The following is a 17,197-nucleotide window of genomic DNA, read 5'->3' as shown; positions in this document are numbered from 1 at the left end:
TAGAGCAAAATGTTGTTTACATGCCAGTTTGCTCAAAGCTCAGAAAGTCACACCTACTGAGAAAGATAGATGCCAGATAAGGAGGTCCTGAATCTTGCAGAAAGTATGAGATTTGCACTCGCACATATGCAGGTTTGAGAATTTCATCAATTCACAAAAAAAAGAATTCCAAGGTACACTGGATACCTTTGCGAGTCATAGTTTTCCAAGCAGGCTTCTGGAAAACATTGCTAAATTCCATTACACATGAGAAAACATTTGTTTTTTGACATTGTTCTGGGGAGAGGTCATTTAAGGGCGACTGGTGAGATCACATTTGCTCATTTGTTTTTATGGCGACCCCTGTCTTACAAGGAATCAGGTGAGGACAAGTTTGAAAAGTTGGGTTCTCAGTACTTTTTGGAAACACTATAGACTATTCCCCTGGATGCATAAGGATCTGCCTCTTTATATAAGCAGTTTGAAAGGTCACTAGGTGATGAGATTGACAGTCAGCGTGAATATTTTGGGTTGCTAAGTAACGGTGGGTCAGACACTGTAGGTTTATTGGGCCTTTTCTCCAGTAGCCTAAAATGATAACGCTGTTATTATCATTTCATTTTTCCTTGTACCGAATGCAGAGGGGCAAAGCTCCTTAGCGGAGGAGCTGCCGCTGCCCCACTCCTTCCAGCAGCAACCAGAACTCTCTCCACGAGTAGGTTGGTCACCAAAGTGGCCTTCCAGAGAAGCACAGACTTGCACCTTGGTTTGGAAGGAGGGAGGCAATTCTGAGGGATCCCACTCACCAATCTCTATTTCCTCATTCACTGACTACTCTACTTGTTAGAATGAAAGATGACGCCACCCACTAGCCGGTGAGTACAAACTTTTATCGACCCCTGTTTGACAGGATAATCATCCAATCCGGGGTTTGCTAATTTTGAATTTGTAGGCTCTCCCGCCCTCTTCCCTCTATATTCACTGCATGATCACGTCATACAGGATAGTCTGCCGCTTTTCTCCTATCTGTCTTGGTTCCACCATCCCAAGTGACTCGAGAGGAATGTTAATAAATATCTTACGAGCTGGCCATGGGAGTTTAACACCACCTGAAACCAAAAAGTGGGAGGAGTGTCACAGCATGAGAGAAACTGTAGCTAAACAAAGAGAAGGGCTTGTTCCTGCACAATGCTTCTACGGAAATATGGGGCCAAATTTACCAAATTTTCACTCAACGCAGAGCAGCAGCCAAAAATGCTGTGCTGTGTTGCTTGAGAAGGAGAGAGCAGGAAAGCACCCTATCTACAGAGATATGACTCTCTTCTCCCCTCTTCCTAACGCCGGCACAGAATTTTGCTGCCGAGTGCCATGCACACACCTTTGCGCCGTAGCATAAGGATGTGTGCATTCGTCTAGCCTAGGTTTTATACTGGAAGGGTTCCCTTCCAGTACAAAATACTATGCCTAGACACATTTCAAAACTTTTCCTACTTTTATGTGTGCTGAATGGTGCAGTTCACATGCAAAGTTGAAAAAGAAAGGAGAAATTAAAACATTTCTCCTTTTAATGCCTACTTTCAAGTGGCGTTAATTTTTTAAGAACAACACTGTCTCAAATTTTTGGTAGATAAAGTTTTGGGTCAAACAAAAAACAAGTTTTGCATTGGAAAGAAAATAACAAAAAAACATTTTGTGCTGGTTTGAGTCACTTTGTGACAAACACAGCGAAAAATGTTTGTAAATCTGGCCCATGCCGCGATGCGGGCAAGCTGTAATGCCCAGAAGGACAGATACTAAATCGGAGTTAAAAGTCCCCAGTTATTGGAGATTGAATAGACTTCATGGAGGGAGCCAGTACTTGATCCCTCCCTAGGTGTAGAGGTAAAAAGGCCAGCACCCCTGACTATAGGTTAAAGCTGCCATCACTGTCAGTCTGCCGCAGCTAGAGTAGAGAGGGCAGTAGCCACTCTATGGAAAAGAAAGGTCCAGCACTTTGCCTGCCCCTCAACCTCACGCTTGTAGCTTCAAGTCATGTAACAGGGAGATCTTTTGAGAAAATGCATGATTGTCTTGCTCACTAAGGTAAAAATTAAACCTACTGGGAAAACAGCTTAGAGAATGGTGGGAGGCACATCCCAGGGGCATGCAGGGGATTTTCCATCCAGACAGGTGACATGTACATACATTTGGAAATTCATCTGATGTGGCTCAACAGCTGTGTCACAGGGTAAGCAAACATTTGCTAAGGCACTTGCTAGATTTTATTCTTCTTCGTCAATGAGAAAAAACTCTTCCCATAGCATGGTCCAGCGAAGTCTAGGAATGATGAGCAATCTGGCCACCGAGGACCTAAGAGCCTGGGGAGGTGTATATACCCTGAATTCCTTGTGATGGTACCTTGGACCCCGAGCATGGATAGCTTTAAAAGCCATGCAAAGGAATTTAAATGCATATCTTTGAGAGACAAGCAACCAGTTTGAAGCTTCCAGCACCTTACTGGCAGAAGATCGTGGGGGAAGATTTAGGGCGAGTAGAGCAGCTACATTCTGGAGGTGCTACAGGCATGGAAGGATATATTCAGGTGCGCCCAGACATAGAACATTGCAGTAGTCCAGATTACTTGATGGAGGCCTGGACTACAACTCACAGAGATGAATGAGGGAAATAAAGTAGAATTTTTCACAAGAGGTGAACCTTGAAGAAGCAGGCAGCTGCTAACTTGTTAACCTGAACTGTTAAGGAGTGACCTTGATCAAAATGAATCTCAAACTACATACTAAGGAGAGCCGGGTGTGTGCTGAGCCCAAATGGGATGGCCAAAAGGTGATGACAAGATAAGCTCTAGTCAAGAATGGGCAAAATCTCTGTCTTGTCTATGTGAGTTCTAATAAGTTATGTGACATCCAGTCTACCACCTGGGTCATGTAGTCCTTATAATTAGAGGATCTATGTTGGGCATACTCATCAAAAGATAAAAGATTTGTATGTCATCTGCATAAGTAATAGGATGCAATGTCAATGATCAATTGAATTATGTCGAGACACATAAAGATTAAAAAAGAATAGGGCTTAGGGATGAGCACTGACGGACCTGATGTGAAACAGATTTAAATTCAGATTGAAACGAAGGCAGAAAGACAGGTTGAGCGTGATCAGTAAGATATGATTTCACTCGACCCATTGCAGGATTTAGAAAACCTCAGCAAAAAATATGATAGACAAAAGAATGGTCCATTCATTCTTGGGGAATGGGAGAACCACATCTTATAAGTTTATGAAGTCAGAGACAACTTCCAACATGTACCCCACACCCAAGTGTACCCCACCATTAGTTGTAAATTTGTGTCCAGGAGAGAAGTAATTAGTGAGTGTCCGTGTATCATGTGCCTGAGATACATGCATGGTGGTAGGTGTATGTCGATAAGTGTGTCTTAGTGTGTGTGTGCATGGCTGTGTGTGTCTGAGTACTGAATACTGAAGCCAGTGGGATCTGTTTTGGATCCCATGCATTGGCATGGCACAGTATGGAGGATAAGGACAGCCTTCCAGATAATGGAAGTGTATTGCATTCATTCCACTAATCCTTTTGGGTTTCAGAGTAGCGTGCTGCTCGCCGAAAAGCACCTCGACACCTCATCATGGGTAGTAAGCACTATATAAATACGATTACCATTACAATTCCTGTGTCTGAAGAGTGACCATCTGTATATGGTGTGGGAAATGTGGAGACAGGGCTACCTTTAGAAATTCCATGCAGACTTTGTTTGCAAGTGACTGCTTCCTCCTGAGCACAGCAATATGGTTGAAGGTAGAGGTAAGAGGTTTTTTCTTGTTCGAGGTAAGGAAGTGTCTGGGTCAAGCCTGACCTTTTGTCTGTCCCTGCTTGCTGTTCAAGAAGACTGATGACATCCAGGTGTAAAAACCTCACACTTCATTGAGCCCATGTTGTGGGCGCTCAAACTTGGACATAGCCCCAGCGTTGCCTGCTGTGAGAAGAATCACTTTACACAAAGACTGTGCCTAGAGGGAAGCCTGAGAAGGACACTTGAAGGAGAATCACTTCAACTGGTTCTGAAGTTTGAGGCAGCAGAAACAGATCCCCTGTCTAGAAAGTGTGTTTGAAAGTGGGACCCAAATCACCCCACTTTGTTCCAATGCCAAGCCATTCATGGGTAAGAAAGTCACTTCTCTGCAGAATTTCCCAGGGACTTCAGTGTGGCAAGGACTGTTGCCCACCTAACAGCCAACAGGCCAGAGGTGAGGAGTCATCACCAGAAGTCTACATTTTCTTCTGGAAGAGCTGACAGGTTGCATACAGCCTTACACTACCTGGTGAGAAAGGGAAGAGTGCCTGGCCTTGCAGGCGGAGAGACTGTCCAAAAGGAGAATCTCAGAGTGTTTCTGTTTGAGGAACACCCAGTGAAGGCACACTGCTTGACAGAGCGAATCCAGAAGCAACTCAGGCTGCATTGGGTTTCCCGGTCTATCTCCACAGTTGCCGTTGAGGACCGATTCATGCTAGTATGCACCTGTCGTACTATTTGATTCCTGCACCGTGGTAGCCTGCATCTACTATGCTGTGCATTCATCACTGCTGACCCAAAAGTGGGTTGCCATGTTTCAGCACTCTGGAAGTGCCGAGCAGTTACTATTCTCACCTCTGAGAGGTTGTGCACACAGGAGACGTGGGCTGTGCCAAGCCACCCCTATGACTGGCACCAGAACATCATGCAAAGACTGCAAAGTCCATGCCTTTGGTTGCGAACCAGCCACTGCAGTGTAGAGCTGAGCGTGAGTACATGGGACTGGTCTCATATCCCTTACAACACCAGCGGTAAGCAAGGCACCAAACTGGTTGCAAATTTGAAGTTGTAAGGAACACAGTCTGCACTTGTGCCTCATTCATGCTTCGGCTACAATTTAGTCGGGATCTATTGAGATAGGGTCAGCAAGTTCGGACAGAGCACTGCAGGTGAGGTATTTGTTATGTGTAGTATTACCTTCCATTCTGAGATCCACACTTCGGAATGAGAGATAATGTATTTTTTTTAATACCATGCATTTCCCATGTTCTGAGCTGTGAAACTCAGAATATCGCTGTGTACCATAAGCAGGGCACATGAGACGGGCTTAAGGGGCAATGACACGTGAGAGGAATGCGGATTGGTAGGGTACGAAGTGAGAGAAATCATAATATTTTGTAAAATGGCCAACCTTTTAAAGAAATGTAAAACAGAGAGAGAGAGAGTGTGTATGCATTTTTGTCTGTGGTGTAAAATGTTGCGGTGAAAATCGACAGACACCTCACTATACCCAACCGAAAGCACTTGCATCCAACTATTTATCAAAAAATACATGTATTGGGGGGGGGTGTACCACACCTACCCCCGTCCCTCCCCCCTTTCCCGAAGCTACGCCCGTATCTGCGTCTAATTTAGGATTATTGGCCCTCCTGGATGAGGCCCTTAGACCCTGATCTGTGCATTCACAGCTTGGAAAAACTGGGGACTTGTGTGCATAGCTACATTCACAAAATATTGAACATGTCTGCACGAAAAGCGCCACATATGTGCAAATTCTCCTTGTATACGCAGACAAGCTGCATGAAAAATGTTCACCTGGTGGTGGGCTGGTATGTTGGTAGTGCTTCCAGGGGCATTCCTTAGTCACAGAGAAATGTCCCAAACTTTGCGCTGTCTATGGGCACTCTTCATCTGTGCAAGCGGTAACCTGGCACAGACCGTACACAGGGAAGCTACAATGCAAGCATGGAACAATATATGTGTATATTTGTGTAGGTAAGCTTAGCATCAAGACAGCAAATCCGCTCATCTCTCTGTAATTGCAAGTTTTTACCTGGCAGAATTTTTTGCCCGCAAGCAGGAAAGTGAATTGAATATACAGAACTAGAAAGTCAGAAAAAAATGCACTGCTCAATATTGACGCCCAGGATATTGTGATACAAGAATATCGAGGCCAGAATATGGAGGGACAAAAAATAGAAGCACATATAGGGAAATATTTATTTACTGTTTTTAACTCCCCATCTATGTACCTTGAAGAAACATGTATTGCGAGGCACATATATATGGACTTAAGCAAAAAAAAAATCAAGACGTACCTTTCAATACTTTTTAAATATTTTGTTTACAATATTGTGTCCCACCGATTTTCTGGGGTTGGGGGTGAACATTGGCGGAAAATACACTTGATCTTTGTCATAAAGTTGAGAAGTGATGCCCCTGCATGCATTTACCCCCAGCCTAACAATGCCCTTGCTATGAATGTTGGCGTACAGAATCCCATTTCTAATGCCAAGTTGAAGGTAGGAGTGAAACCCTACATATTTGAATGTTAAGGGTAGCAGAAAGGGTCCATGTGACTAACTGCATCATATTATGGTCTGTGTATAGTAACTTACAGGCTTTCTAGGAAGGAGACCGAGGCCGTAACTACGAGTTTGGTGGGTGGAAAAGGCCGCCCGCCAAACTCCTGCAGTCAGGAGACCGCCAGTGCAGTCTCCTTCCCGCCGGCCCTATTATGAGTTTCCCGCTGGGTCAGCAAGCGGAAAACACAGATTCTGCCCCCTGGCCCAGTGAGAAATGCACAACAACATTGACGATGGCTCATAATGGAGCCGGCGGCAATGCTGTTGTGCGTTGGGTGCACCAGCACCCGTCACGCAAATCACTGTCTGCAAAGCAGACATTGATTTTCACAACAGGACTGGCCAGTGGGCCCCCGCACTGCCCATGCCAAGTGCCTGGGCAGTGCCGGGGCCCTCCTGGAGCCCCCGGCACCCCGTCTCTACCAGCCTTTACATGGCGGTGAAACTGCCATGTAAATTCCGACGGAGAGAGCAGTTGTAATCCCCAGGGCAGCACTGCTTCCAGCGCTGTCCTGGCGGATTGGGACCGCTGGCGCCGCCAGGCCTTCAGGCAGCTAAAAAGTGGTAGTGCCGGCAGTCCGGCCATGGCAGTAACACCACGGTTGTAATGTCGCAGTCGGACTGCCGCTTTGGCGGTGGTCCAACCATGACTGTGACTCTGGGGGTCTAGAGACCACCAGGGTCATGATGAGTGCCTGCGTTTTACAAACCTTATTTCACATATGATGCTATTCATCCAGAGAACCAGGAACCGCCCAGCTTCTCCAACCAGCAGATCTTGTTGTTTCCCTTCTTTGGGACCTGGATCTAGGCTTCTTCAAAGGGATCAAAAGGATCTGCATCGAAGCACAAGACTCTGTTATGTGCATTTTCAGTTCCCTGACTCACCACTCTTTGACGTTTTATAATAGTCTTTATTTTTCCCTCTTCTTCCTTTCTCTCTCTATTGTCTAAGTCAGAGTTGATGAAAAATAAGTCCTGCCTCCAAAAATAAGTCCTGGTGCCCACCACCTGTAACCACTTGCACACATTGAGCACTGACACCACCAGTGCTGCCAGTTTGAATATGCAACTTAATCAACAGACAAAACGGCAAGATTGGACGGTTTACAGCAAAGGAACAGACATAAGTAAAGCAGGGAAGCGCCCCTGTTCATCACTTTCACGTGTAATATGTACAAGTGGTAAAAGGTTGTGGATGTTGGTGACGTAGAAACAAAGCAATGCACACAAAGGCACACACAGGAATATGAACATTTACAGCAGCATTTTGGAACGTTGCATCCACCTGCCTGACTCAGTATGAGACTTTTCAATCATTTGGGAGAGAAGGAGGTAGAACTGATGAGATTCTCTACTTATGCAAGTGGCTAGAGACACCGCTGTGCCAAATGTAAGTCTTTTTAGAAAGCTGCAGTAACTCCAGAAGGCCTTCAGGCTGGTCTCTACTCATCTTAAAGATGTGCTAAAAAACCGGAAGTCAACACCCGTATCCAAGATTTATAGAGATATATATATATAGATATAGATATATAGATATACCAGCCGGCTTTGATATGTGACATTGTTCTAGATATAATCAACAACATGGCAGAAATAAGAAAGAAGGTGGCTCGGAACAGTTTGATGAGGCAAGATTTCGGGCACTCTATCTATGCCGGGGCACAGAAGTGCATTTGCACCCCCAAATTAGGGCTAGGCAGGATATCTGATCGAAGGACGAGCTCTGTCAAAAGCACTTCGACAAAATGTGCAGTTGGTTATTGCGTCAGAGGAAAGGGAGGTTGGTTATTGCATCAGAGGAAAGGGAGGTTGGTTATTGCATCAGAGGAAAGGGAGGTTGGTTACTGCATGAGAGGAAAGGGAGGTTGGTTATTGCATCCAAGCAAAGGGGGGCTGGTTACTGCATCAGAGAAAAGTGAGGTTGTTAGTTGCATAAGAGGAAAGGGAAGTTTGATATTGCATCAGAGCAAAGGGAGGGTGACTATTTCATTAGAGGAAAGAGGTTGAATAGTGCATTGGAGCAAAAGGAGGTTGGTAACTGAATCAAGGCAAGGTGCGCTGCTTATTGCATCAGAGCAAAGGGAGGTTGGTTGTTGCATTAGAGGAAATGGAGGCTAGATATTGCATCAGAGCAAAGGCAGGTTGCTTACTGCATTAGAGGAACGGGGGTTGGTTGTTGCATCAGAGCAAAGCGAGGTTGGTTACTGCATCAAACTGCACCAAAGCAAGGGAGGTTGGTTAGTGCATCAGAACAAAAGGGAAGTTGGTAATTGCATCAGAACAACGGGAGGTTGGTTATTGCATTAGAGGAAGGGGTGGTTGGGTATTGCATCAGCGCAAAGGAGGGTTGCTTAGTGCATAAAAGGAAGAAGGGTTGGTTACTGCATTCGAGCAAAGGGAGGTTGTTAACTGCATCAGAGCAAGGGAAGGTTGGTTGTTGCATCAGAGGAAAGGGGAGGTTGGATATTGCATCGGTGCAAAAGGAGGTTGGTTATTGCGTTAGAAGAAATGGAGGTTGGTTATTGTATTAAAGCAAAGGGAGGTTGGTTTTTGCATTAGAGCAAAGGGAGGTTCGAAACTGCATCCGAGCAAAGGAACGTTGGTTATTGCACCAGAGAAAAGGGAGGTGGTTAATGCATTAGAGAAAAGGGAGGTAGGTAATTGCATCTGACCAAAGGGAGATTAGTTACTGCATTGGAAGAAAGGGGAGGTTAGCATTGGCGTTAGTGCAAAGAGAAGTTGGTTATTGCTTTAGAGGAAAGGGAGGTTGGATATTGCATCAGGGCAAAAGGGAGGTTGGTAATTGCATCAGTCAAAGGGAGGTTGGTTAATTCATTAGAGAAAAGGGGTCAGCTATTGCATCAGAGCAAAACAAGGTTGGTTGTTGCACTAGATGGAGGGGGAGGTTGTATATTGCATCATAGTAAACTGAGGTTGGTTATTGCATTAGAGGAAAGGAATGTTGGTTATTGCCTTAGAGCAAAGGGAGGTTGGTAACTGCATCAGAGCAAAGGGAGGTTGGTAACTGCATCAGAGCAAAGGCAGGTGGGTTATTGCATTAGAGAAAAGGGAGGTAGGTAATTGCATCTGAGAAAATGGATGTTGGTTGTTGCATTAGAGCACAGGAAAGTTTGATATTGCATTCGAGCAAGGGGAGGTTGGTAAATGCATCAGAGCAAAGGGAGGTTGGTTATTGCATCATAGCAAAGGGTGGTGGATTATTGCAATGGAGAAAAGGGGGGTAGGTAATTGCATGTGAGCAAAGTGAGGTTGCTCATTGCATTAATGGAAAGGGGAGGTTTGTAATTGTGTCAGAGCAACAGAAGTTGGTCATTGCATTAGAGGAAAGAAAGGTTGGTTACTGCATTAGAGGAAAGGGAAGCTGGTTATTGCAGCAGAGCAAATGGGAGGTATGTAATTGCATCAGAACAAAGAGAGGTGGGTCATTGCATTATAGGAAAGGGAGGTTGGTTATTGCATCAGAACAAAGGAAGGTTGGATGTTGCATTAAGGGGTGGGAGAGGTTGGATATTGCATCAGAGCAAAGGGAGGTTGATTATTGCATAAGAGGAAAGGAAGGCTGATTATTGCATTAGAACAAAGGGAGGTTGGCTATTGCATTAGAGCAAAGGGAGGTTAATAGCTGCATCAAAGCAAAGGGAGGTTGGTTATAGCATCTAAGAAATGGGAGGTAGGTAATTGCATCTGAGCAAAGGGAGGTTAGATATTGCATTAGAGGAAAGGGAGGTTGGTTATTGCTTTAGAGCAAAGGGAGGTGGGTTATTGCATTAGAGCAAAGGGAGGTTGGTAATAGCATCTGAGCAAAGGAAGGTTGGTTATTGTATTAGAGGAAAGGATGGTTAGTAATTGCATTAGAGCAAAAATAAGTTGGTTATTGCATTAGAGCAGTGGTTCTCAAACTTTTTAATGCCATCCCCCCCTCACGTGGGGAAAATAAAATCATTGTGCCCCCCTCAGAATTTTTCAGAATTATTCTATTAAGTTGGCAATGTTTAAGTATGTCTAGACTTATTTAAACATTGCAGTTAAGTTCTGTTACCTTTTTTAAAATGCAATAAATGTTTTTCTGCTTTAAAAAAGCAGTGTTATCTGCATAATTCCTCTTTTGGCCAGAACCTGGTGCCCCCCCCCCCCCCTCACCCCCAGGACTTCTTGAGGCCCCACCTAAGGGGGCCCGTCCCCCAGTTTGAAGACCCCTGCATTAGAGGAAAGGGATGTTGGTTATTGCATTAGATGAAAGGGAGGTTGGTTGTTGCATCAGAACAAAAGGGAAGTTCATAACTGCATCAGACCAAAGGGAGGTTGGTTATTGCATTAGAGTAAAGGGATGTTGGTTATTGCATCAGAACAAACAGAGGTTGGTTACTGCCTATGAGGAGAGGGGGGTTGGTTATTGCCTAAGAGGAAAGGAAGGTCTGTAATTGCATTAGAGAAAAGGGAGGTTGGATTTTGCTTCATAGCAAATGGAGGTTGGTTACGGCATTAGAGGAAAGTAAGGTTGGTAACTGCATCAGAGCAAAGGAAAGATGATTATTGCGTTAGAGGAAGGGTAAGTTGGCTATTGCATTAGAGGAAAGGAGAGGGTTGCTTATTGCATCAGAGCAAAGGGTGGTTGGTTATTGCATTAGAGGAAAGGGAGGTTGGTTGGTGCATTAGAGGAAAGGGGAGATCAGATATTGAATAAGAGCAAAGGGAGGTTGGTTATTGCATTAGAGCAAAGGGGGCTGGTTATTGGATCAGAGCACTGAGAGGGAGGTTAATGCATTAGAGAACATGGAGGGAGGTTGGTTATTGCATCAGAGCAAAAGAAGGTTGGTTATTGCATCAGATAAAAGGGAGGTTGTTTTTTGCATTACAGCAAAGGGAGGTCAGTTCGCCCAATATTCTTAAGAAGTTCACTCAAATTGCCACATTTTATGTTTCAATATGGTCTGATGCACCTTAAAAGGCAGCATTTTCAAACACATTTCACACAAAATCTTTAGAGAAGAAACTACAGCCCCCTGGGTGAGCACCTGTTTACACGGAAAATAAGTCTTTCAAGTAAGCTCAACAAAGATGGCACCAGAATGTCAGAGTGGCTGGTAGTGGGAACCATGGACTTTGTGGCTCAGATTACTACTGTGATATAAAACACCAAAACATATTAAACAGTTCAGGCACTATGACCCAGAGATGTATGCACATGTATTTGATCAGGAGGTTGGTGTGAACATACAAGGCACTGATAGAAAGGACCCAGTAAACTGGTAGTCGTCAGTCAATCATGCCGACCTTAAGCAGTACCTATAGAGGTACTATGTAGAGTTTAAAGTTCCATGGTCTTTCCCAGTATTGTACAACTTCAACAGACCAAGGGGGGATAGCCATCAGAACATCAACAGCTCATCAAAAGAATAGTAAGCTCCTTCCACAAATATAGGTGTTAGAAGGTAAGTATGTGTTAGACCTTGGCTAACCAGCCAGTCACTCTAATCACTCCCAGATTCTCTCTGAGTATAGGCAACACCAACAAAGATGCAGTTAAATTCTATATCCTCCATCACAAGTGTCTCTGCAATTTGTGACCCTTTCACCATCTCCACTAATCACAAACATCACAATTCTAAGTGATGCAGCCCAGATATGCACCGTGTTGTACTTGTGAATGTACCCCACAAACTCAAACATACAATAGTGAGCAAAAACAAATAATGACCCTAAAGCCATGCATAGATTAATTTTGGTTGACGAATATCAGAGACTTTACACTGCAACAGGTAAACAATTCTGGATCTACCTGTAGGCAAACAACTTTCTGATTGATTACTGAGTTACTAAATAGTAGGGAAGAACTGCTTAGCTGTCAATCCCAAGGCCAAGAGAGTACAGCGATTCTACTGTAGCAACAAGTAACATGTTGCTCGGTCACACCCTGAAGATCAAACCAGGGTCCTTCCTATGTAGAATACACACCATCAGCTGTAGAGATGAAGATAATGATTAGCATTCCTAGAATATTGGATGTGACTACATAAATACCATTATTGGGAATATCAAGCGTATATATGTCTTATTTTTTACAATATTGAAATTTAAAATACTGATTACTAAGCTACTGTAGCATTTAAGTAAATTTTGTTTGTATTTAGTTTTTTTGTTAAATATTTATTTGTAGTAATAATATAAAATAAATATTGACAATTTAACTTTTAATTGTTGTTTGCTTTATTGTGTTTGATTGGTATTGAGTGGGCAAAGTTGTATTTTGAAAACATCTTATTTTGTATGTTTATTGATGTTTTAATTTAGTGTGCATTGTAAATATTATTTATTTAGTAACATAGTTAATGTTATATTAATTTTTATTTATTGATTTATTTATGGGGTCATGGGGTTTATTGGTGAATAGAATGGGTAGTATTGTTTAAAAATGGAATATTAGTAAAGTGTTAGCAAACTATTAGATGTGTAGATTAGAATATGTTAAATATATTTAGTTGTATTGATTTTAAATACATACTATATTCAAATATTTTACTATGTATATTTTCAGAAATATTACTAATTAATTAATAAATAATTAACATGCGTGATGTTCAGGATTAGTAGCGCAACTTAATTTAATTTCAAATATATTTTCAAAAATATTAAAGGTATATAAAATATGTTTAAGTAAATATAGGATGTTTTTAAACAAACAGATTATAATTTCAAATTACTTAGAATTTATAAAAAAAAATAGATTGGCTCTTGAATTTTTAATGTAAATGTGTTTTCTTTGTCAAATTAATAGTGTTTTGGGGAATCTAGTTTACTATCCATTCTTACAACCACATGTATAAGCGGTTATCCCTATGTCTGCTGGACTAGAGTAGGAATAGTAAATGTAAACCCACCTACCCCCCTGCCCTCATTACAAATTATATGCAGTTAACCTAATGTTTCTGGCTTGGCTTTAGAATAGTAAATGTGCCCCCAAATTATATGCACTTACTTCATGTTAGTTGGACTGGCATTAGAACAGAAACTGCCCCACCCCCTCAAATATCTTCACTTATCCCTAAAGTTTGTTGGACCAGAGATAAAATAGTAAAGGTCTGATTTATGAAAATTTAGCACTTCCTTTGCATCATTTTTTGACACAAAAGCAGCGCAAACTTACAAAATATAATTATATTTTGAAAGTTTACACCGCTTTTGCGTCAAAAAATGACGCAAAGGCAGTGATAACTTTTCATAAATCAGGCTCTAAATGTGTACACCTCCCTTTCAATTTTATACACGTACTTCAATATTTGTTGGCCTAGCAGTAAATATGCGTACGCCCAATCACTGCACTTGCTCGAATGTTTAGGACTGGAGTTAGAATAGTAAGTCTGCCACCCTCCAATTATATATGTGCATGTACCCCAATGTTTGTGAGACTGGAGTTTAAGTTTAAATACCTATGCCCCAAACTTAAGGGCACTTTCTCCATTGTTTTTGTAGAGCTGGAGGTATAATACTAAATATGCACCACACCCCAAATATGTGCACTTATCCCAATGCCTTTAAGATAGGAGATAAAATAATAAAAACGTCCACATCAAAGATTACATTTTTTAAATATGTTTAGGATTTTGTCCTATGTGTAATGTCTTGCGCTTATTTTGTTTTTCTTTGTTGTTTGATATTCACAAAAGTTTATTAATGTTCATGACATTTATGAATGACTGTACATTATTAATAAATATATTTGTTTTGGTTTTGTAAATTTAGAGAATGTGTTTGCAATATCTAATATTTATTTAACTATTATATTTTATTCGACTGATTTTTTTTTTAAATACTTCATTTTTTAATAGAAGAAAATGTCATTTGCTATGAGATATTGAATGATGTGTAGATTTTTTGATTAATGACGTTTTTCAGGAAATAAGTTTTATAATTAAAATATTTTTGATTTATTTTCTGTCAATGTAAAAACATGTCTTTTAGTTTTTGATTCTTTCTTAAATGTATACATATGTTACTTATGAACAGAAAATTAATGTAAAATATTTCAAATATATTTTCAAAAAGTATTAAAAAAATTGTAAGACGCTTAATTAATTTTGATTAAATAGTCTGGCAGTAACAATACGTTATTTGGCTATAGTCAGCCATAAAAGTTAAATCAAAACAAGACAGCAGCCAAACACTAAAACGATTAAAAAAACTTCAAATATACTTACATGATACAAGGTTGTTAAGAAATACAGCGTATGCTTAAGGTACTTAAAATAAAATTCAAAACAGCCACAATCACATCTTCATTGCCCAATCCCTGCAGGTAAGCAAAAGCAGCTGTATGAGATCTAAAATTGGCCTAACGCAATTGTGGGCAAAAAAAATGCCTTCTCTCACATGAGTAAGATGTGCAAAATAAAGTGAGAAGAAGTGTAGATTGCTCAGCTGGAGCTTCACAATGACAAGGTGGCAAATTTAAAAGCCACGTCCCTCTACTGGGGAAAGCCAATAAAAAGTGTAATGTGTTGAGCCCAAATCTCGTCAATAAAAACGTATGCCTTTAATTTTCAAAAATTTGCAGGTAAAGTGCTGGACATGCATACAAAGTCCCAGTTGAGCCTCCCCTTCCCTTCGTATAAACTTATTCTGTGCAGTCTGCAAAGAAGTACAATAAATGCAACCCCAGATACCTGCTCCAAATGAAGCAACAGACACACATTTGCTCTTATATATATATATATATACACAGCAGTTCTCTTACAGGTTTATGGCCCAACCTTTTCGAAAACCTAAAAACAGCTTCTATAGACTTTTGAAACTGCATTACCATTACTTTCAATAAAAACATCCAGTTAAGATCAATATCAAACGGAATGCCTAAATAAGTAAAATCAGGTTTTTTTTTATACTTTCTTCCCCTCCAAGTAAAAATGTTCTTGTCTTAGTCAGTTTGGGTCCACATTTCATTGTAAAGGACTTAGGGGGTTACTACTAGTTCGGCGGACAGTTTTCACCCTCTGCCAAACTTCCAACAGGGATGTTGCCGCCACACACGCTACCTCCTTGCCAGCCCCATTAAGAGTTTCCCGCTTGGCTGGTGGGCGGAAACCCTGGTTTCCACCCGCCAGCCTAGCGAGAAACAGGCAACAGCATTGTCTCCGGCTCGTAATCGAGCTGGCGGCAATGCTGTAGCTCGCAGGGTGCACCAGCACTCTTGTAATGCTCACTGTCTGCAAAGCAGACAGAGAACACTGCGATGGTGCTGGGCAGGGGGGGCCCTCCAATGCCCATGCCAAGTGCATGAGCAGTGCAATGGTCCTCCTGTGGCCCCCTGCGCCTGCTGTCCGCCAGCCTTTTCATGGCGGTATTACCACCATGAAAAGGCTGACAGAGAACGAGGTCGTAATCTGCCAGCCAGCGCTGCTTGCAGCACTTCCCTGGTGAATTAGGATCTCTGCCACCTCCAGATCTTGGGACCTGGCGGAGCTGGTGGTCCAACCGTCAGGGTTGTAATGTGGCAGTCCAGCCCACCACTGTTAGTGTGGCGGTCATAAGACTGCCACACTCATATGACCCCCTAAAAGCGGGTGACTATTAGGCCTTGATTGCCCATAAAAGAGTGAAAAGCATTCAACAAGGACTGGAGACCATTAGCTGTCTGAGCTATAAAGGACAGCATCATCCGCATTAAGTAAGACTAATATTTCCCGGGTGCTAAGTTTGGGGACAACTTCCCCAGCCCCTATCAAGTAATCCCCAAGGCCATTAGTATAGATCAAAAAAAGAAATGGTGTCAGGACACACCCCTGTAACTGCTGGAACATCTTCGGTAAGGTCTCCCTGCCTTGTACAGTGCACTCCAGCTGTAGTATTTGCATGCAGTCTTTGGAGAAGGGAAATATTTGCACTATCTATGCCCACTTGTGACATTATACCCCATAACTTGGTACGATCTACTGAGTCAAATGGACAGGTCAAGTCCATAAAAGAGAAGGGCACACTACCTTTTTTGACCTTGGTGTACTTTTGGAATATTAGGGACAAATTTAAGGTCTGTTCGACTGTGCCGAGACCTGAGGGAAATACAAATTGAAGGTCTGAAAGCCCACAGTTCTCTACCACCCAACTTTACAACTTCACCAATAAGACCCTTGCCATGTTCTTGACCGTGCTATCCAAAAGCAAAATTGTCTGATAACACTGAGGTAGCGTTTTGTCTCCATTTTTAAAAATGGCCACAATCGTAGCTTCCGCCCACGTTTGGAGTAAGGGGCCACAAATAGCGCTTCTCAGCACATTAGTAACCAAGGGTCCCCAAAACTGTAGATTAGATTTAAAAACATCCACGGGGATTCGGTCCGGACCTGGGGCCTTCACGGCAGGGCAGCTGTCGATCGGGAGAATAACATCAGCTGCCCTAATTGAGCTACCTGAATCAATGATGGCAGAATGGTCCGTGACACCTAGAGTCTTGTCGGTGGAAATGCCAGATTGCACCTTAGGTCCAAAGATCATTGAAAAATGGGTCACCCAGTCCTCTATAGAGAGCAGACACTCTACTTTGGGATTTAAATCTCCCAAAAGAATTCTGAAGTGCACGATTTGCCAGAACACACGTGAGTCCTTGCACTCACTGGCAAGTCTTAGGTTCTCCCAGGCCTTTTCTTTTATCTCAGCTTTCCTTCTTAGGGTAACTTCCTTGTAAGTGTTTCTGGCCTCGACCATACCATGCCTATCTTGAGGGTGTTTCTTTAAAGACAGCTTTAATGCTTTAAGGGCCTTGCTGCAGGCAACATCAAACCACGTAGGGCTGGTCCTTTCACTTCTGGGTAATCT

The sequence above is a fragment of the Pleurodeles waltl genome, chromosome 7 (assembly GCF_031143425.1).
Source record: "Pleurodeles waltl isolate 20211129_DDA chromosome 7, aPleWal1.hap1.20221129, whole genome shotgun sequence".
NCBI lineage: Eukaryota > Metazoa > Chordata > Amphibia > Caudata > Salamandridae > Pleurodeles > Pleurodeles waltl.
Note: the sequence above shows the minus strand (reverse complement) of the source record.